Source organism: Vombatus ursinus, unplaced genomic scaffold (genome assembly GCF_900497805.2).
Source record: "Vombatus ursinus unplaced genomic scaffold, bare-nosed wombat genome assembly UNPS02014818.1, whole genome shotgun sequence".
NCBI classification, from domain to species: Eukaryota; Metazoa; Chordata; class Mammalia; order Diprotodontia; family Vombatidae; genus Vombatus; species Vombatus ursinus.
Genome location: NW_020954596.1, coordinates 68721549 through 68740499, shown reverse-complemented (window position 1 = coordinate 68740499; position 18951 = coordinate 68721549).

The window sequence follows — 18951 nt, the reverse complement described above, 5'->3', positions numbered from 1 at the left end:
TATTCAATATTGTTGGGTAAGTGATTCTTGGTTGTAATCCTAAATTTTTGTCTTCTGGTATATAATATTCTAAGCCTTCTGGTTCTTAACTGTGGAAGTTGCCAAATCCTGTGTAATCCTGACAGCTTCACAATTGTGTAGCTTCACAATATTTGAATTGTTTCTTTTTAGCTGCTTGTGTATTTTCTGCTTGACCTGATAGTCCTAGAATTTGGCTGTGATGTTCCTGAGAGTTTTTATTTTGTTTATTTTTTTCTTTTTAAAAAAATTATTTTTAGTTTTCAACACTCACTTCCACAAGATTGTGAGTTCCCTATGTCTCCCCTGCCCCCACTACAAGACAGCATGCATGCTGAATGCCACTTCCCTCAATCTGACCTCTCTTCTATAATCCTTTTCCCCTTCTATTTTCCTGTAGGGCAAGATCAATTTCTTTACCCCATTGCCAGTATATCTTATTTCCCAGTTGCATGTAAAAGCAATTTTTAACATCTGTTTTGAAACTTTGGGTACCAAATTCTCTTCCTTCCTCCCCCCAAACACACCTTAATTGAGAAAGCAAGCAAATTGATATAGGTTATGCATGTATACTCCTGCAAAACACTTACATAATAGTCATGGTGTGAAAAACTAACTATATTTCATTTCATCCTATCCCACTCCCTGTTTATTCTATTTTCCCTTTTGACACTGTTCTTCCTCAAAAGTGTTTGCATCTGATTACACCCTCCCTCAATCTGCCCTGCCTTTTATCATCCTCCCTCTCTTATCCTCTCCCCCCCCCATTTTCCTAAAGGGTAAGACAGATTTCCATACCCAATTGAGTGTGTATGTTATTCCCTCCTTAAGCCAAATCAGATGAGAGTAAGGTTCACTCATTCCCTCTCACCTTCCCCTACTTCCCCTCCACTGTAAAAGCTTTTTCTTGTCTGTTTTATGTAAGATTATTTACCCCATTCTACCTCTCCATTTCTCCTCCTCCCACTATAATCTTCCCTGACCCCTTAATTTTATTTTTAGATATCATCCCTTTAACTTCAACTCACCCTGTGCTCTCTGTATCTATCTCTCTATCTCTCTGTCTATATCTATTCCCCTCCAATTACCCTAATAATAAAGATCTCATCAGTTACAAATATCATCTTTACATGTAGGAATGTAAACAGTTCAACTTTACTAAGTCTCTCATGATTTCTCTTTCCTATTTACCTTTTCATTTCTCTTGAGTCTAGTATTTGAAAGTCAAATTTTCTATTCAGCTCTGGTCTTTTCATCAAGAATTCTTGCACGTCCTCTATTTCACTGAATGTCTATTTTTCTCCTGAAGGATTATACTCAGGATTATACTACTTTTGCTGGGTAGCTGATTCTTCTCTTCTAGCTCCTTTGGCTCCTGGAATACCATATTCCAAGCCCTCTTATCCCTTAAAGTAGAAGCTACTAAATCTTGTGTTATCCTGATTGTGTTTTCACAATACTTGAATAGTTTCTTTCTGGCTGCTTGCAATATTTTCTTCTTGACCTGGGAACTCTGGAATTTCTCTATAACATTCTTAGGAGTTTTCCTTTTAGGATCTCTTTCAGGAGGTGATTGGTGGGTTCATTCAACTTCTATTTTATCCTATAGTTTTAGCACATCAGGTTAATTTTCCTTGATTATTTCTAGAAAAATGGTGTCTAGACTCTTTTTTATCATGGTTTTCAGGTAGTCCAATAATTTTTAAACCATCTCCCCTGTATCTATTGTCCAGGTCAGTTGTTTTTCCGGTGAGGTATTTCATGTTGTCTTCTATTTGTTTTTATTATTTTGGTTTTGTTTTATTGTTTCTTGATTTCTCATAAAATCATTAGCTTCCATTTCCACCATTTTAATTTTTAAAATTTTTATATTAATTTATTATGATTTATCAATAAACACTTCCATATGCTTTTGAGTTTAAAATTTTTCTCCCCCTTCCTCCCCACCACCTTCCCCAAGATGGCACACAATCTGATATAGGCTATATATTTACATTCATAACATATTTTCACATTAGTGATGTTGTAAGTAAAAATTAAAACCAATAGGAGGAACCATCAGAAAGAGGAAACAAAACTCAGCTGAAGAGAAAAAAAAGTAGCAATTCAATTTCTGAAGTTCTTTCTTTGGATGTGGATAGTATTTTCCATCACAAGGCCTCTGGAGATGTCTTAGATCCTTGCATTGCCGGGAAGGGTTAAGTTTATCAATATTAGTCATCAAGCAGCGTGGCTGTTATTGTGTACAACATTCTTTTCCTTCCGCTCACTTCACTGAGCAAACAAGTCTTTCCAGATTTTTCTGAAATCAATCTGTTCATCATTTCTTATAGCACAATAATATTCCATCACATTCATATACCACAACTTGCTCAGCCATTCCCAAATTTATGGGCATCCTCTCAATTTCCAGTTCTTTGCCACCACAAGAAGAGCTGCTATGAAGATTTTTGTACATGTGGGTCCTTTTCCCATTTATATGATCTCTTTGGGATATAGCCCTAGCAGTGCTATTGCTGGGTCAAAGGGAATGCACATTTTTATAGCCCTGTGCACATAGTTCCAAATTGCTCTCCAAAATGGTTGGATCATTTTCACAACTCCACCAACAATGCATTAGTGTTCCAATTTGCCCACATCTTCTCCAACACTTATCATTTTCCTGTTTTGTTATGTTGGCCATTCTGATATGTGTGATGTGGTAACTCAGAGTTGTTTTGACTTGCATTTCTCTAGTCAATAGTGATTTAGAGCATTTTTTCATATGACTAGATAGCTTTAATTTCTTCATCTGAAAATTATCTGTTCATATCCTTTAACCATTTATCAGTAGGAGAATGGCTTTTGTTCTTATAAATTTGACTTAATTCTCTATATATTTTAGAAATGATGCCCTTATCAGAGAGACTTGTTGTAAATATTCTTTCCATCTTCTACCTTCCTTCTAATCTTAGTTGCACTGGTTTAGTTTGTGCAAAAACTTTTCAATTTAATGTAATCAAAATTATCTATTTTGCTTTTCATAATATTCTCTGTCTCCTGTTTGGTCATGAATTCTTCTGTTCTCCATAGATCTGATAGATAAACTATTCCTTGCTCTTTAAGTTTGCTTATAATATCAGCCTTTATATCTAAATCATGAACCCATTTTGACTTTATTTTGGTATATGGTGTGAGATTTTGGTCTATGCCTAGTTTCTGCCATACTCTTCAGTTTTCTCAGCAGTTTTTTTCAAAGAATGGGTTCTTATCCCAGAAGCTGGGGTCTTTGGGTTTATCAAAAAATAGACTACTATGGCCATTGACTACTGTGTCTTACATATTTAACCTATTCCACTGATCTACTACTCTATTTCTTAGCCAGTACCAAGCAGTTTTGATGATTGCTGCTTTATAATACAATTTAAGATCTGGAATGGCTAGGCCACCTTCCCCTGCATTTCTTTTCATTAGTTCCCTTGATTTTCTGGACCTTTTGTTCTTCCAAATGAAACTTGTTATTATTTTTCTAACTCTATAAAATAATTTTTGATAGTTTGGTTGGTATGGCACTGAATAAGTAAATTAGCTTAGGTAGAATTGTCATTTTTATTCTATTAGCTCAGCCTACCCATGAGCAACTGATGTTTTTCCAGTTATTTAGATCTGACTTCATTTACGTGAAAAGTGTTTTGTAATTGTGTTCATAGAGTTCCTGAGTTTGTTTCGGGAGGTAGACTCCTAATATTTTATAATGTCTACAGTAAGTTTAAATGGAATTTCTCTATCTATCTCTTGCTGTTGGGCTTTGTTGGTAATTTACAGAAATGCCAATGATTTATATGGGTTTATTTTATAGCCTGAAACTTTGCTATATTATTTCAAGTAGTTTTTCACTTGATTCTCTAGGATTCTTTCAGTTTATCATCGTGTCATCTTCAAAGAGTGATAACTTTGTTTCTTTTTTACCTATTCTAATACCTTCAATTTCTTTTTCTTCTCTTGTTGCTAAAGCTAACATTTCCAGTATGATATTGAATAACAGTGGTGATAATGGACACCCTTGTTTCACCCACGATCTTATTGGAAATGCTTCTAGCTTGTCCCCATTACATATGATGCTTGCTGAAGGTTTTAGATAGATGCTATTTATTATTTTAAGGAAGATTCCATTTATACCTATGCTCTCTAGTGTTTTTAATAGGAATGGGTGTTGCATTTTGTCAAAAGCTTTTTCTGCATCTATTGAGATGATCATGTGTTTTCTGTTAGTTTTGGTGTTTATGTGATGAATTAGGCTGATAGTTTTCCTAACATTGAATCAGCCCTGCATTTCTGATATGAATACTACCTGGTCATAGTGCATTATTCTTGTGATAAGTTGCTATAACTATTTGCTAATATTTTGCTTAAAATTTTTGCATCTATATTCATTAGAGAAATTGATCTATAATTTTCTTTCTCTGTTTTGACTCTTCCTAGCTAAGTATCAGCACCATATTTTATCATAAAAAAATTTGGTAAGACTCCTTCTTCACCTATTTTCCCAAACAGTCCATAAAGTATTGGAATTAATTGCTCCTCAAATGTTTGATAGAATTCACATGTAAATCCATCTGGCCCTGGAGATTTTTTCCTATGGAGTTCATCAATGGCTAGTTCAATTTCTTTTCTGAGATAGGGTTATTCAAGTATTTTACTTCCTCTTCTGTTAATCTGGGCAATTTATATTTTTGTAAATATGTATCCATTTCACTAAGATTGTCAAATGTGTTGGCATATAGTCGGGCAAAATAATTCCTAATTGTTGTTTTAATTTCCTCTTCCTTGGTGGTAGCTTCACCCTTTTCATTCTTGATATTAGTAATTTGGTTTTCTTCTTTCTTTTTTTAATTAAATTAAGCAAAGGTTTATCTATTTTATTGGTTTAATCATAAAACCAGCTCTTAGTTTCATTTATTAATTCAATAGTTTTCTTAATCTCAATTTTATTAATTTTTCCTTTGGTTTTCAATATTTCTAATTTGGTGTTTTTTTGAGGATACTTTAACTTGTACTTTTTCTAGTTTTTTTTAATTGTATCCCCAATTCATTGATCTCTTTTTTTTCTATTTTATTTATGTAAGCATTTAGAGATATAAAACTTCCCCTAAGAACTGCTTTTGCTGCATCCCCTAAGTTTTGGTATGTTGTCTCATTATGGTCATTCTCTTGAATGAAATTATTGATTGTTTCTATGATTTGTTCTTTGACCCAATCATTTTTTAGGATGAGATTATTTAGTTTACAATTACTTTTTAGTCTATCTTTCCATGGCCCTTTATTACATATAATTTTTATTGCATCATGATCTGAAAAGGATGCATTTAATATTTCTGCCTTTCTGCACTGGATTGTGAGGTTTTTGTGCCCTAATACATGGTCAATTTTTGCACCACTGAGAAAAAAAGTATATTCCTTTTTATCCCTATTCAGTTTTCTCCAGAGGTCTGTCATACCTAACTTTTCTAATGTTCTATTCACCTCCTTAACTTCTTTCTTGTTTATTTTGGGGTTTTATCTAGTTAAAAGAGTGGGAGGTTGAGGTCCCCCACTAGTATAGTTTTGCTGTCTATTTCTTCCTGTAACTCCCTGAACTTCTCCTGTAAGAATTTGGATGCTATACCATTTGGTGCACATATGTTTAGTAATATTATTTCACTTTCTATGGGTCTGTTTAGCAGGATGTAGTTTCTTTCCTTTTCTCTTTTGATAAGCTCTATTTTTGCTTTTGATTTGTCTGAGATCAAGATTGCTACCCCTGCTTTTTTTTTTACTTCAGTTGAATCATAATATATTCTGCTCCAGCTTTTTACCTTTACCCTGTATGTGTCACTCTTTTTCAAATCTGTTTCTTATAAACAACATATTGTAGGATTATGTTTTTTAATCCGTTCTGCTATATGTTTCTTTTTTATGGGAGAGTTCATCCCATTCACATTCACAGTTTTGATTACTATCTCTGCCTTTCCCCCCCCATTCATGCTTTTCTTTCTCCTTTCTCTTCCTCTCCACTAGTGTTTTACTTTTGACCACTGCCTCCTTCAGTCCCACCTCCCTTCTATTACCCCTATCGCTTTTCTTACCCTTTGCCCTTACTGCTTCTTTCCTCCCTTCTAACCCCCCTCCCTTTTCTTTCCCCTTTTCCCTCCTACTGCCTATAGGGCAAGTTAGATTTCTGTACCTAACTGATTTTGTTATTCCCCTCTTGAGCCAAATCTGATGAGAGTAAGGTTGAAACAACACTCATCCCCCTCCCTTCTTTACCTCTGCTCTAATAGGTTTTTGTGTCTTTTCTTGTAATGTAATTTACCCTTGTCTGTCTCCTCCTTTCTAAGTACATTGCCTTAGATCAGACTAATCCTCTTACTTGGACCCATCTAATGTACTTGATTAGATTTTTTTTTTATCATTACATCAAAGCCAACTTATATCCACCCCCTTTATGTATACTTCTTTAACGTGGTGTAATAACAATACAGTTCTCAGGAGTTGCAAGTGTCATCTTCCCTTGTAGGGATGTAAACAGTTTGCTCTTATTAACAATATACTGTATCTTTCTCTCCTATTTACCTTTTTATGTCTCTCTTGAATCTTGTACTTGAAGATCAGATTTTTTGTTGAGCTCTGGTCTTTTTATCAGGAAGGTTTGGAAGTCCCCTTTTTGTTGAATATCCATCTCCTCCCCTGGGAAATCATACTCATTTTTGCTGTGTAGTTGATCCTTGGCTGCAATCCAAGCTTCTTTGCCTTACAGAATATCATGTTCCACACCCTACAGTCTTTTAATGTAGAAGTTGCAAGGTCCTGTGTAATCCTGATTGTGGTTCCGTGATATTTAAATTGTTTCTTTCTGGCTGCTTGAAGTATTTTTTCTTTAATCTGGTAATTTTGGAATTTAGCTATTATATTCCTTAGCATTTTCAATTTGGGATCTCTGTCAAGCAGGGAGTGGTGGATTCTTTCTGTAGTTATTTTACCTTCTGTTTCTAGGACTTCAGGGCAGTTTTCCTTTACGATTTCCTGAAAGATACTGTCCAGGCTCTTTTTTTCATCATGATTTTCAGGCAGGCCAATAATTTTTAAATTGTCTCTCCTGGATCGATTTTCCAGGTCAGTTGTTTTACCCATGAGGTATTTTACATTTTCATCTACTTTTTCATTTTTTATTTCTGTTTGACTGATTCTTGCTCTCTCATAGAGTCATTAGTTTCCATTTGTCCAATTCTAATTTTTAACACATTGTTATCTTCTGTTAGATTTTGTACTTTCTTCTCCAGTTGGCCAATTATATTTTTAAGGAATTTGTTTTCTTCAGTGTACTTTTTTTCCAGTTGGCCAATTGTGTTTTTTAGGGATTGTTTTCTTCAATGTACTTTTTTCCCAATTGGTCAAGTGTATTTTTGAGGACTCCTCTACCTCTCTCATTTGACTTTTAAAATCCTTCTTGAGTTCTTCTAAGAAGGCTTTTGGGGCTTCAGGCCAGTTTGTATTCTCTTTTGATATTGCAGATGTGGATTTGTTGATAATGTTGTCCTCTTCAGAATTTCTGTGTTGATCTTCACTCTTCTCATAATATGAATCTATCGTACATTTCTTTTTACTCATGGTGTTTCTTTATTCCCTGGCCTTTAAAGAGATTATGCTCTCCTGCTGGGGAGCAGAGGGCATTGACCCAAGGTTGTTGTGTTGGGTGCCTAGGTCTTGGTAACTGGCTTTGTGTGCTGGGGCCTCTTAGGTTGGTAATTGGAGGCTGTAGGGTTCTGGCAGCTTACCTGGTGTTGGGCTGGAATCAGTAAGGTTGGAACTTTCAGACAGTTCTAGGTTGCCTGCTTTTCCTTCCCTTTAGCTTTCTTCAGCTCCTTTTAGATGGGTGCTGCAGGGTGTTCATCTGCCTGGGGCCCCTTGCAGTGCTGCCTCCCTTAGTTCTGCTGAGGCACTGGGAAACTCCTTTGCTGTAGAATGCCAAGGCACCTGGTGGTTTTCTAAGTAGTTCTGAAGTAGTTTCCACCAGTTCTGCCACCCTCACTGAGGCACTCATAGGTACAGCTGTTGGTGTTTGCCTGCTTGACCACCTGGGCTTCAGGATCTTCTCCTGGTTGGGAGTTGGATGCTGTAGGGTTCTGACAGCTTACCTGGTGTTGGTCTGGAATCAACAAGGCTGGGAATTTTGGGCAACTCTAGGTTGCTTTCTTCAGCTCCTTTCAGATGAATGCTGCAGGGTGCTTATCTGTCTGGGGCCCTTTGTAGTGCTGCTTCCCTTATTTTAGCTGAAGCACTGGGAGACCCATTTGCTGTAGTATGCCGAGGCACCAGAATCTCCTCCTGGTGTGCTAAAGTGGGTCTTTCCACTAGCTGGCTGGGATGCCTCCCGTTCTGTACTGCTCTCCTTCCTCCAGGGTAAGAGGGGCCTTTCCCGTTAATCCTTCTAGCTACCTGGGCTACTGCACTTTCCGTATTTCTTCTATATCAGCTGTCCCAAGGTTTTTTTCTGGCGTGATATTTTCTGGGTTTTCAGAGGTGATAGGGGAGGATGAAAGTGACTACCTTTTTACTTTGCCATCTTGGCTCCCAGAAGCGGAAAACCTCCATTTTAATTTTTAAAGAATTATTGTCTTCAGTGAGATTTTGGAACTACTTTTCCATTTGGCCAATTCTACTTTCTAAGGCATTCTTCTCCTCATTGGCTTTTTGGACCTCTTTTGCCATTTAGGTTAGTCTATTTTTTAAGGTGTTATTTTCTTCAATTTTTTTTGTGTCTCCTTTAGCAAGCTGTTGATTTTCTTGCATCACTCTCATTTCTTTTCCCAATTTTTCCTCTATTTCTCTTACTTGATTTTTGAAATCCTTTTTTATGTCTTCCATCACCTGAGACCAATTCAAATTTTTCTTGGAGGCTTTGGATATAGGAGCTTTGATTTTTTTATCTTCTTCTGCTTGTATATTTTGATCTTATTTATCACAGAAGTAAGATTTCATAATTGGAGTATTTTTTCACTCTTTGCTCATTTTCCCAGTCAATTACTTGACCTTTTAACTCTGTTAAGATAGGGCTCTGCTTTCAGTGTGGAGAGTGTATTTGTCTCAAGCTTTGGGGGTTTTGTGTATCTGTTTTCAGGAATCTGTAAATTTTCAGTTCTTTCAAGGTGATATGATCAAAGGAAAGGTTTTTACTTTTCTCTTGGCCTGTGCTCTGGTTTGTGAGTGAACACAAGCACTCTTTTCTGCCTTGAAACTGTGAGAAGGATTCCCTTTGCATTGCCTCCACAAGCTCCACCATGACAGCACTCCTTCTCACTCTAGGACAACCACCCAGGGCTGCAAACCAGATCTAAGCATGGGCAAAGCAAGAGAATTCTACCTCAGTGCTACCCCACCATCTGTGGGCTGAGAGCTCTGGAAGCAGCCACTGCCTCCGTGGCCACCTCCCCAGGGCTGTGCCTGGACTGTGCTCCTCTTTCACCCAGGTCTGACAGACCTTTCCTACTTACCTTCCATGTTTTCTTTGGTGTTTGTGGGTTGAGAAGTGTGGACACCACCACAGCTGTCAGTGATTCAGTCTCCTGAGACCTGCCCTGGTTTTGCAGGGATTGGGTCTGTGATGACACTGTTATGCCCTAGACTGTGCTCCTCTTTCAGACTGGGGCAGCAGACCTTTTCTGTCAACTTTCAAGGTTATCTTGGTCTGTAAATTTGTTTCACTTTCATTTTGTAGGTTTGGCTGCTCTAGAATTTTCAGAGTCATTTTTATATGGAAGGAAAATGAATGACACTTAAAAAACTGTATTTTGCTATATGGAGTAGAACTAGCAATCATAAAATAATAACATTTTCTGGCAGCCTTAAGTGACAGAATATTGCAGAAGCTCCTTTCCAGATAGAAAGCCATATGAAAATTAGCTTTGAGGATCTCATACTGAAAGAGGTCTTTGATTAGGAGAACTTGGTGAATAGAATACAAAATCAGCACCATTCCACAAACACCACCTAATTCACCATGCTTCTAATGCTCCAACATTTCTTGGTGAGGCTGTTGGAATAGTTTACTCAGGAAGTAGAGTTTTTTTTCTAAAATCCACTTTTATCTGTAACAACAATGAGAATGTTATTCTTCATAGAAAGACTCCAGAACTTTATATTACAAGGAACTCACTCATATCAACTAAATATATTCCTCCCCAAGGTGAATATTTAATTTATGTTTTAGGGCTCACTGATTAAAATCCATATTCATCTTGGAATGTCACTGATTCTAATTATATTCTTTTTATTTTTAAAATAATTTTTTAGTTTTCAACATTCACTTCCATAAAATTTTGAATTTTAAATTTTCTCCCCCTCCCTCCGCCTCCCAAGATGGTGTGTAATCTGATATAGGTGTTATATATGTATGTATGTATATTATATATGTATATGTATGTATATATGTATATATATATATTCCTATTAAACATATTTTCACATTACTCATGTTGTAAATAAGAATTAGAACCAATAAGAGGAAAACACAAGAAAGAAGAAACAAAACAAAACAGAAGGAAAAAAGGAGCAGATAGTATGCTTCAATCTTCATTCAGACTCCATAGTCTCTAGATATTTGTGACACAAATATTCTCTAGAAGTGAATATCATTTTCCATCAAGAGACTTTTGAAGATGTCTTAGATCCTTGCATTGCTGAGAAGAACTAAGTCTATCAAAGTTAGTTATCTCACAGTGTTGCTGTTACTGTATACAAAGTTCTCCTGGTTCTGTTCACTTTAATCAGCATCAGTCCATACAAGTCTTTCCAGATTTTTCTGAAGTCCACCTGCTCATCATTTCTTAGAGCACATTTCTTATAGCACCAGCATACCATTACATTCACATACCACAACTTGTTTGACCATTCCCCAAATGATGAGTATCCTCAATTTCCAATATTTTTTTGCCATTACAGAAAGAGCTGCTATAAATATTATTGTTCATGTGGGTCCTTTCCCTATTTTTATGATCTCTTTGGGATACAGCCCTAGAAATGCTATTGCTGAGTGTGAATTTGGTAAGACCACTTCTTTGCCTATTTTCCAAAATAGTCTACAGAGTATTTGAATTAATTGTTCTTTAAATGTTTGATAGAATTTGCTTGTAAATCCATCTGGCCCTGGAGAATTTTCCCTAAGGAGTTCATGGATGGCTTGTTCAATTTATTTTTCTGAGATAGGGTTATTTACGTATTTTACTTCCTCTTCTGTAAATCTTGGCAATATATATTTTTGTAAATATTCAACCATCTGATTAAGATTGTCAAATTTATTGGTATATAGTTGGGTAAAATATTTCCTAATTATTATTTTAATTTCCTCTTCATTGGTGATGAATTAACCCTTTTCATTTTTGATACTGGTAATTTGGTTTTCTTCTTTCTTTTTTTAATTAAATTAACCAAAAGATTATCTATTTTATTGATTTTTTCCCCATAAAACCAGGTCACAGCTTTATTTATTAGTGCACTAGTTTTCTTAATTTCAATTTTATTAATCTCTTTTTTGGTTATCAGTATTTCTAATTTGATATTTAATTGGGGATTTTTAATTTGTTCTTTTTCTAGCTTTTTTAGTTACATGTCCAATTCACTGATCTCCTCTTTCTCTATTTTATTCATGTAAGCTTTGAGAGATATATAACTTCCCCAAAGAGCCCCTTTGACAGCATCCTATAAGTTTTGGTATGTTTTCCCATTATTGTCATTCTCTTGGATGAAGTTATTGATTGTTTCTATGATTTGTTCTTTGACCCATTCATTTTTAAGGATTAGATTATTTAGTTTCCAATTAACTTTTAGTCTATCTTTCCATGACCCTTTATTATATATAATTTTTATTGAATCATGGTCTGAATAGGATGCATTTAATATGTCTGCCTTTCTGTATTGGATTATGAGGCCTATATGCCTTAGGACATGGTCAATTTTTTGTAGGTGCCGTGTACTTCTAAGAAAAAAGTATACTTCTTTCTATCCCCATTCAATTTTCTCCAGACGTCTACCATATGTAAATTTTCTAATATTGTATTCACCTCCTTAACTTCTTTCTTGTTTATTTTGTGGTTAGATTTATCTATTTCAGAGAGGGTGGGGTTGAAGTCTCCCACTAGTATAGTTTTGCCATCTATTTCTTCCTGTAATTTCCTGAACATCTCTAAGAATTTGGATGCTGTACCACTTGGTGCATTATTACTTCATTGTCTATGGTGCCTCTTAGCAGGATGTAGTTTCCTTCCTGAACTCTTTTAATAAGATCTATTTTGTGCATGTCCTCCCCTGAAAAATTATGCTCAGTTGTGCTGGGGAGTTGATCCTTGGTTGTAATCCAAGCTCCTTGGCCTTGCTGAATACCATAATCCAAGCCCTCTGATCTTTTAATGTTGAAACTGCAAGTCCTGTGTATTCCTAACTGTGTTTCCACAATATTTGAATTGTTTCTTTCCGGATGCTTGCAGGATTTTCTGCTGGCCCTGATAAATCTGGAATTTGGCTAAAATATTCCTTGGCATTTTTAATTTGGTATCTCTTTCAGGAGGTGTTTGATAGATTCTTTCAATTACAATTTTACCCTCTGGTTCTAGGGCCTCAGGGTAGTATTCCTTGATGATCTCCTGAAAGATGCTGTCCAGGCTCTTTTTTTCATCGTGGCTTTCAGGTAGACCAACAATTCTTAAATTCTCTCTCCTGGATCTATTTTCCAGTTCACTTGTTTTTCTAATGACATATTTTACATCTTCATCTACTTTTTCATTCTTTTGATTTTGCTTGACTGATTTTTGATGTCTTGTAGAATCATTGGCTTCTAATTGTCCTATTCTAATTTTTAATGAATTGTTTTCTTCAGTTAGCTTTTATCCCTCCTTTTCCATTTGGCCCATTTTACTTTTTAAGGAGTTGTTTTCAGTGTATTTTTTTCCATTTTGTCAACTGTATTTTTAAAAGAATAGCTTGATTTTTCTTCTACCTCTCTTATTTGATTTTTTAATTTTCTTGAGCTTTAATCTTCTTGTGCTTTTCTAAGAAGGCTTTTTTGACTTGAAACAAGTTCATATTCCCCTCTGAGGTTTCAGATGTAGGTATATTGACAAAGTTATCCTCTTCTGAACTTGTATTTTAATCTGCCCTGTCACCAACATACTTTTCTATGGTCATTTTTTCTAAATATTGCTTTTTGCTCATGTTGTTTGCCTTTTTTCTGACTTTTAAAGTTTATCTCTGCTTTTGGGGCACAGGGCACACTGTCCCAGGCCTCTTGTGCTGGGGGCTAGGGACCAGTTACTGGTTTGCTGAGGTGGGGCTTACCACTGGCTTGCTGGGATGTTTCCTTTCCTGTACTGGTCCCCTTTAGCTATAGCAAGGGGGATTTTTCCCATTAATCCCCCTAACCTCATGATTTAAAAGACTGCTTTTCTCATCTTTCTGGTGACTCCACTATTTCATAAATTTTCCTGGGGCCAGAGAATTTTTTTCTGGGTTTCTCAAGGTCAATAAGGGAAGGTGAGAGTGAATTTCTGCTTACTCCATCATCTTGGCTCTTGGAAGTCTAAATAGGTGATTTTCAAGCATTCAGTCTTTGAGCTAATAGCTCTGAGAGGAACCACTGCTGCTGCTACCACTGCCACTGCCACTGCCACTACTACTGCTGATTCAGTCACTCCCAGGCCCTGCTCCTGTTTGCTAGGGCTGGGACTGTATTGGCACACCCTGTAGCCCTATGCTGGACTATGCTTCTCTCTCACCAAGTTCTGACAGACCTTTTCCACTGACCTAAGTTGTCTCTGGTATCTGTGGGCTGAGAAAACTGGAAATACACACTGCTACTGGTGATTCAGTCCCTGAGGCCTGCTCTGGCTTTGCTTAGGCAGGGTCTGCACTGCCCCCTGCAAGCTGGATGTGAGTCTCTCAGGCTGGTGCAACAGATCTTTCCTATGTACCTTCCATATTGTCTTGAACTGGAAATCTGCTTCACTCTGCCTCTCTATGGGTTCTGTTGCTCTAGAATTTGTTCAGAGTCACTTTTTAGAGGTATTTGAAGAGATTTGGGAGAGAGTTTTCACTCTGCCATCTTGAATCTGCCCCTGCTAATATTAATTAGGCAAAATAAGTCATGTGGTGGCCCTTTATAATATTAAAAAAACTACTCCCTCCATTACTACTAAGGAAATGAAAAGTCAAATATCCAATTTGTGATTAATATTTTTAAGTTCAATGTTCTGTAGTGTTATCAAAATCAAATAGAAATGGATTGCTAAAAGCCACATGTTGACTTAGAAAACCACAAATTAACATTTATATTGAATTAATTTTTAAAATTTATTTTGTTAAACTTTTCCCAATTACATTTAAATGTGGTCCAGGTACATTAAAAGGATTTGTAGTTCTACCTCCTTTCCCCTGCCCCCCAACAAAAATAGAAAGTTTGGCACATCTGGTCTACAGTTGTACTTCAATTATAAAATAAATTATTGTGATTTATCTGATTTTACACAGGTGGCATCTCAATATACCCAATGATTGGAGATGCTTGAAGTCATGGTATACTCATGTTTTCTCGAGTGTTATATTCATTGTTATAATCACATTCGGGAACAGTGAAGAATAAAGGAAATAGATTCTGATGTCACTGTAGTGATACTCTGAGACCAGTCTCTGTACAATGTTAACATGAATTAAGAGTACACACAAAAAAAAAATTCTCTTTCCTTTTTATGGCAGAGCTAGATTTGTGGCAAGACATAAGGCTATTAACAGAACTGCTCAGGAAATCCATTCACCTAAATCCATGGAGTTTTAAGAGTAAGGATAGCATCAGAAGAGTGAGATGTGACATAGCAGATTTACTATGATGTTTTAGGAAAAAGCAAAATGTAGTAGAATTATGTCTCTAGGATTTCTCTGTTAACATCAAAGCAAAGTGTTCCTCTTTGGTGCCTGAGTTGTCACATTTACACTAACAGTTACATACCTTTTTACACATATGTATGGATATGCGTATTTATGTAACATGCACATATGCACATGCATGTATATGTATATATACACATACACACATGCACATGTATATATGTGTGCATGGATAGACACAAATGAATATACAAACACATACATGTGTGTTTTTATTCACTCAAGAATTACAGAGTATTGAACTTTCATTTTTAACTTTCAACTAAGAAACAATCACACATTCATACAGTGTTTCATAGTTATAAAGTGCCTTAAACACAATTATATTTGATCCTCAGAAAAAAGGCTGGAGTGTTTTATAAAACCAATGTGGTTTGGGTCACCACAAAACAAAACTCCAATGCTGCTTCTAAATACTCAAATGTACCCTTATTTCCTTTTTCTTATCAATAAGATGTTTGAACATATACATGAACATATACACAAATGCATATATATGTATGATTTGTTTGTGTGTAAATACCTGTGTGTATACACACATGCATGGATGTATACCTGTGTGTATATTCATACACACACATAACTATATGTAAATGTATTTGTGTATATGTGCACGTATGTGTGCATGTGTGTATGTATATATTCCTCCTTATTGAGCTTCTATATGCTCGTTCTAGTTGTACCTGGATGATGTTCCCAAGTGTGTTGACTTTTCAGGAAATTGTCAACTGTTTCATGTGATGGATGTCACCAGGGGACACACCAAAAAACAATGGAACAAGTTGTATTCAAAGGAGCATTCTGTTTAGAATGAAGAGATTTAAGTTCCAGTCTCAGTTATAACCCTCACTAGTTTCATAACCATAAATAAGACATTTAAGTTTTCACAGCCTTAGTTTTCCATTTGTAAAATGAGGACAATAATTTGTTGTACCAATAGAATAGCTCTGTATTTAGCATATGAGTAGAATTTGTAAGTACTAGAAGTATGATTTCAATACTTACTAGCTATGTGATCCTTGGCAAGTCACTTTAATTCTGTTTGCCTCAGTTTCCTCATTTCTAACTTGGGGGCAATAATAGCACCTAACTTATATGTTGTAAGAATCAAATGAGATAATTGTAAACAGTTTTAGCACAGTGCCTGGTTCAAAGAAATAATATATAAATGTTAGCTATTATAATTGCTTACAACAACTTTGACCTCCAGGTCTAATTTATATATCAATTATTACTTAAATAAAAGACTTTGAGTGATGTGACTCCAGGAATCATTGCTATAGGATACTATCTCTTCTGTTCCAGATTAGCAATCCTTTTGTAATTTATAAACTAAAAAACTGACTAGAGAAATTGAGAGGTCAAGCAATATGTCTATCTATGATCCAAGACTTATTATGTGCCAGATGCAATAATTTTAAAAAATGAGTAAACAAATTAACAAAACTAAGTTCTACAGTGGATTAGAGTTCCGTTTTCTTTAACAATCTGTGGCAATGAACAACTTTCAGTGAAATTAATTCCTACCTGAAACAGTAGAGAAATGGAAGGTACCATTAAGTTCAATTCCTTCATTTTACAGAGGAGGAAACTGAGGTCTAAGGAGCTTATGTGAATTACTCAAGGTCACCAACTATTAAGTGACAGATAATTTACCTCTGATGGATGAGCATTTTATTCTTAAAGCTACATCTAGATAGGCATATTGCCCTTTGAATTGTATTTCTTTGGGCAACAGCAGAAACAATTCTGCAAACAGACCTTATGAGACATAAATGTAATGATTTCAGAAGGCAAGAGACTTAGCATATCCAAATTTATATCGTGGTGTACAGTGTGTATATACTGCTTTCTTCTTTTTATAGAGTAAAAATGCTTCCAGAGCAGAATCTCTGTTTTATTCTCTTTGTAAATTTTATTGTGTTTACAAAAATCCCTAGCACATAATTAATGGTTAAAAATGTTTTTTTGTTTGTTTTGTTTTGTTCTGGTCTGCTTGTTTAGTGAATGAAAGAATGAAGAAAGGAAGGAATGCTTAAAATAAGTACATTGAGCTATCTCAACTATAACCATGAAAATATGAGTTTATTTTTTTCTTGACTGTGCATGTTATCATTAAATAACTATATAAACCTAGTAGACACCTTAAAAACATTAGTCTGATGGGTTATTGCCTTCCAAAAACCTAACAAAATGCTTAACAGCAACAAGAAAAGTTTCAGTGGGCATCACTTCAAGACATTTTTTAGGTCAGTGGGAATTCTGTCATTCCTCAGGAATACCAATTTCTAACAGGTTGGTCTGTTAGACCTAAAATCCTCTGGACCAACCAAATCCTAAAGATTGTCTCCTTAGCTCCCCAAAGGAAAATCATTCCAGCATTATGTAAAATGAATACTATTCTTATGGCATTATGCCAAGATGGGTTAATAGTACTGAATTCATCAATGGAGGATGCCATTTATTTTTGCCCAACATATAGTCCATGGCAATATGTATAGTATTCAAGTTAGTAAAATAAATAAGGTTCTTGTGTTTAAAAATCCAAAACTCTCTTCAAAAACTAAAAAAAAAAATCATAGACAAGGAATAAAAAAATTTATAAATTAATGACCAATGCTGTTCTATTCATAGAATTTATATCATTCTGTAAATTCTTAAGTCCAGAAAAAAGATTTGCTGTATACTTAAGGCCTATACTCTTGTCAATACTATGTATGGAACTACCGTCAGTGAAAAGATAATGATTACAGTTTGATGGAATATAAAGCTGATGAATAAACCAATTTCAAAACCTCTCAGGCTAGCAGCAAATCTCTTCATCTAAATTAAATGGTATCAGTCCTATGCTGCCAAACTGCATAATATTATAGTTCCTATTTCTTTTTATAGTGTATCTAAATTTAGAGTTTATAAAGAGAAGATTCTTTGAAAACTTTTTAAAGAACATGTAAACTATTTTAGTGGCACAAGGAGTTCATAAATTTATAATAAATTGCCATATGCTCATTCTTAACAAATTTCTAGAGACCAAATGGGGAAATACTGACCTTTTATGTAAGCAACTTTTTCATCATAACACCTTTCCTAATTCAATAGGTAAAGTTGCCACCCTGCATCTAGAACATTAGTTTTGTAAAATGTGAATAATCCAGTGTTTAGGGAAAAGAAAATGTTTACTTTCATACAAATCATTTGAAATCACAAATTTTGTGGAAACTGTATTTTTTATTAGCACAGATAATAATTTTTTAAAGTTTCTTTCAGGGTTTGTTAGTGTAACAGCAAAACTGATTTTCATTTTCCATCTGCAGTTCTGCCTGGTTTGGACTCCACAGACATAATGTCTCACGCAGGATAAGCTTATCACTTGAAATCTCATCACTATTCTATTTAGATCAGTTTTGGATACTCAAGCTCTTCTCAACTTCCTCAATCTTCTCTCCCTCTAAGCACAAAATTCCTTCCAAAACTTTCTTTTATAGATGGCTGGGATCAGGACTCTCCAGCTAATTCTCCACTTCCCATCAGCATCTCCTTTTGGTTTGGACTTCATGGAACATGATGCCCCTATGTCTATTACCACCTAATAGCCCCACTTCAAGCTTCCTTTTGTGTGTTATCTTCCCCAGTCAGATTGTAAGTTCATTGAGGGCAGAGACTGTATTTTTCTTCCTTCCTTCCTTCCTTCCTTCCTTCCTTCCTTCCTTCCTTCCTTCCTTCCTTCCTTCCTTCCTTCCTTCCTTCCTTTCTTTCTTTCCTTCTTTCTTTCTTTCTTTCTTCCTTTCTTCCTTTCTTCCTTTCTTTCTTTCTTTCTTTCTTTCTTTCTTTCTTTCTTTCTTTCTTTCTTTCTTTCTTTCTTTCTTTCTTTCTTTCTTTCTTTCTTTCTTCCTTTCTTTCTTTCTTTCTATCTTTCTTTCTTTCTTTCTTCCTTCCTTCCTTCTTTCTTTCTTTCTTTCTTTCTTTCTTTCTTTCTTTCTTTCTTTC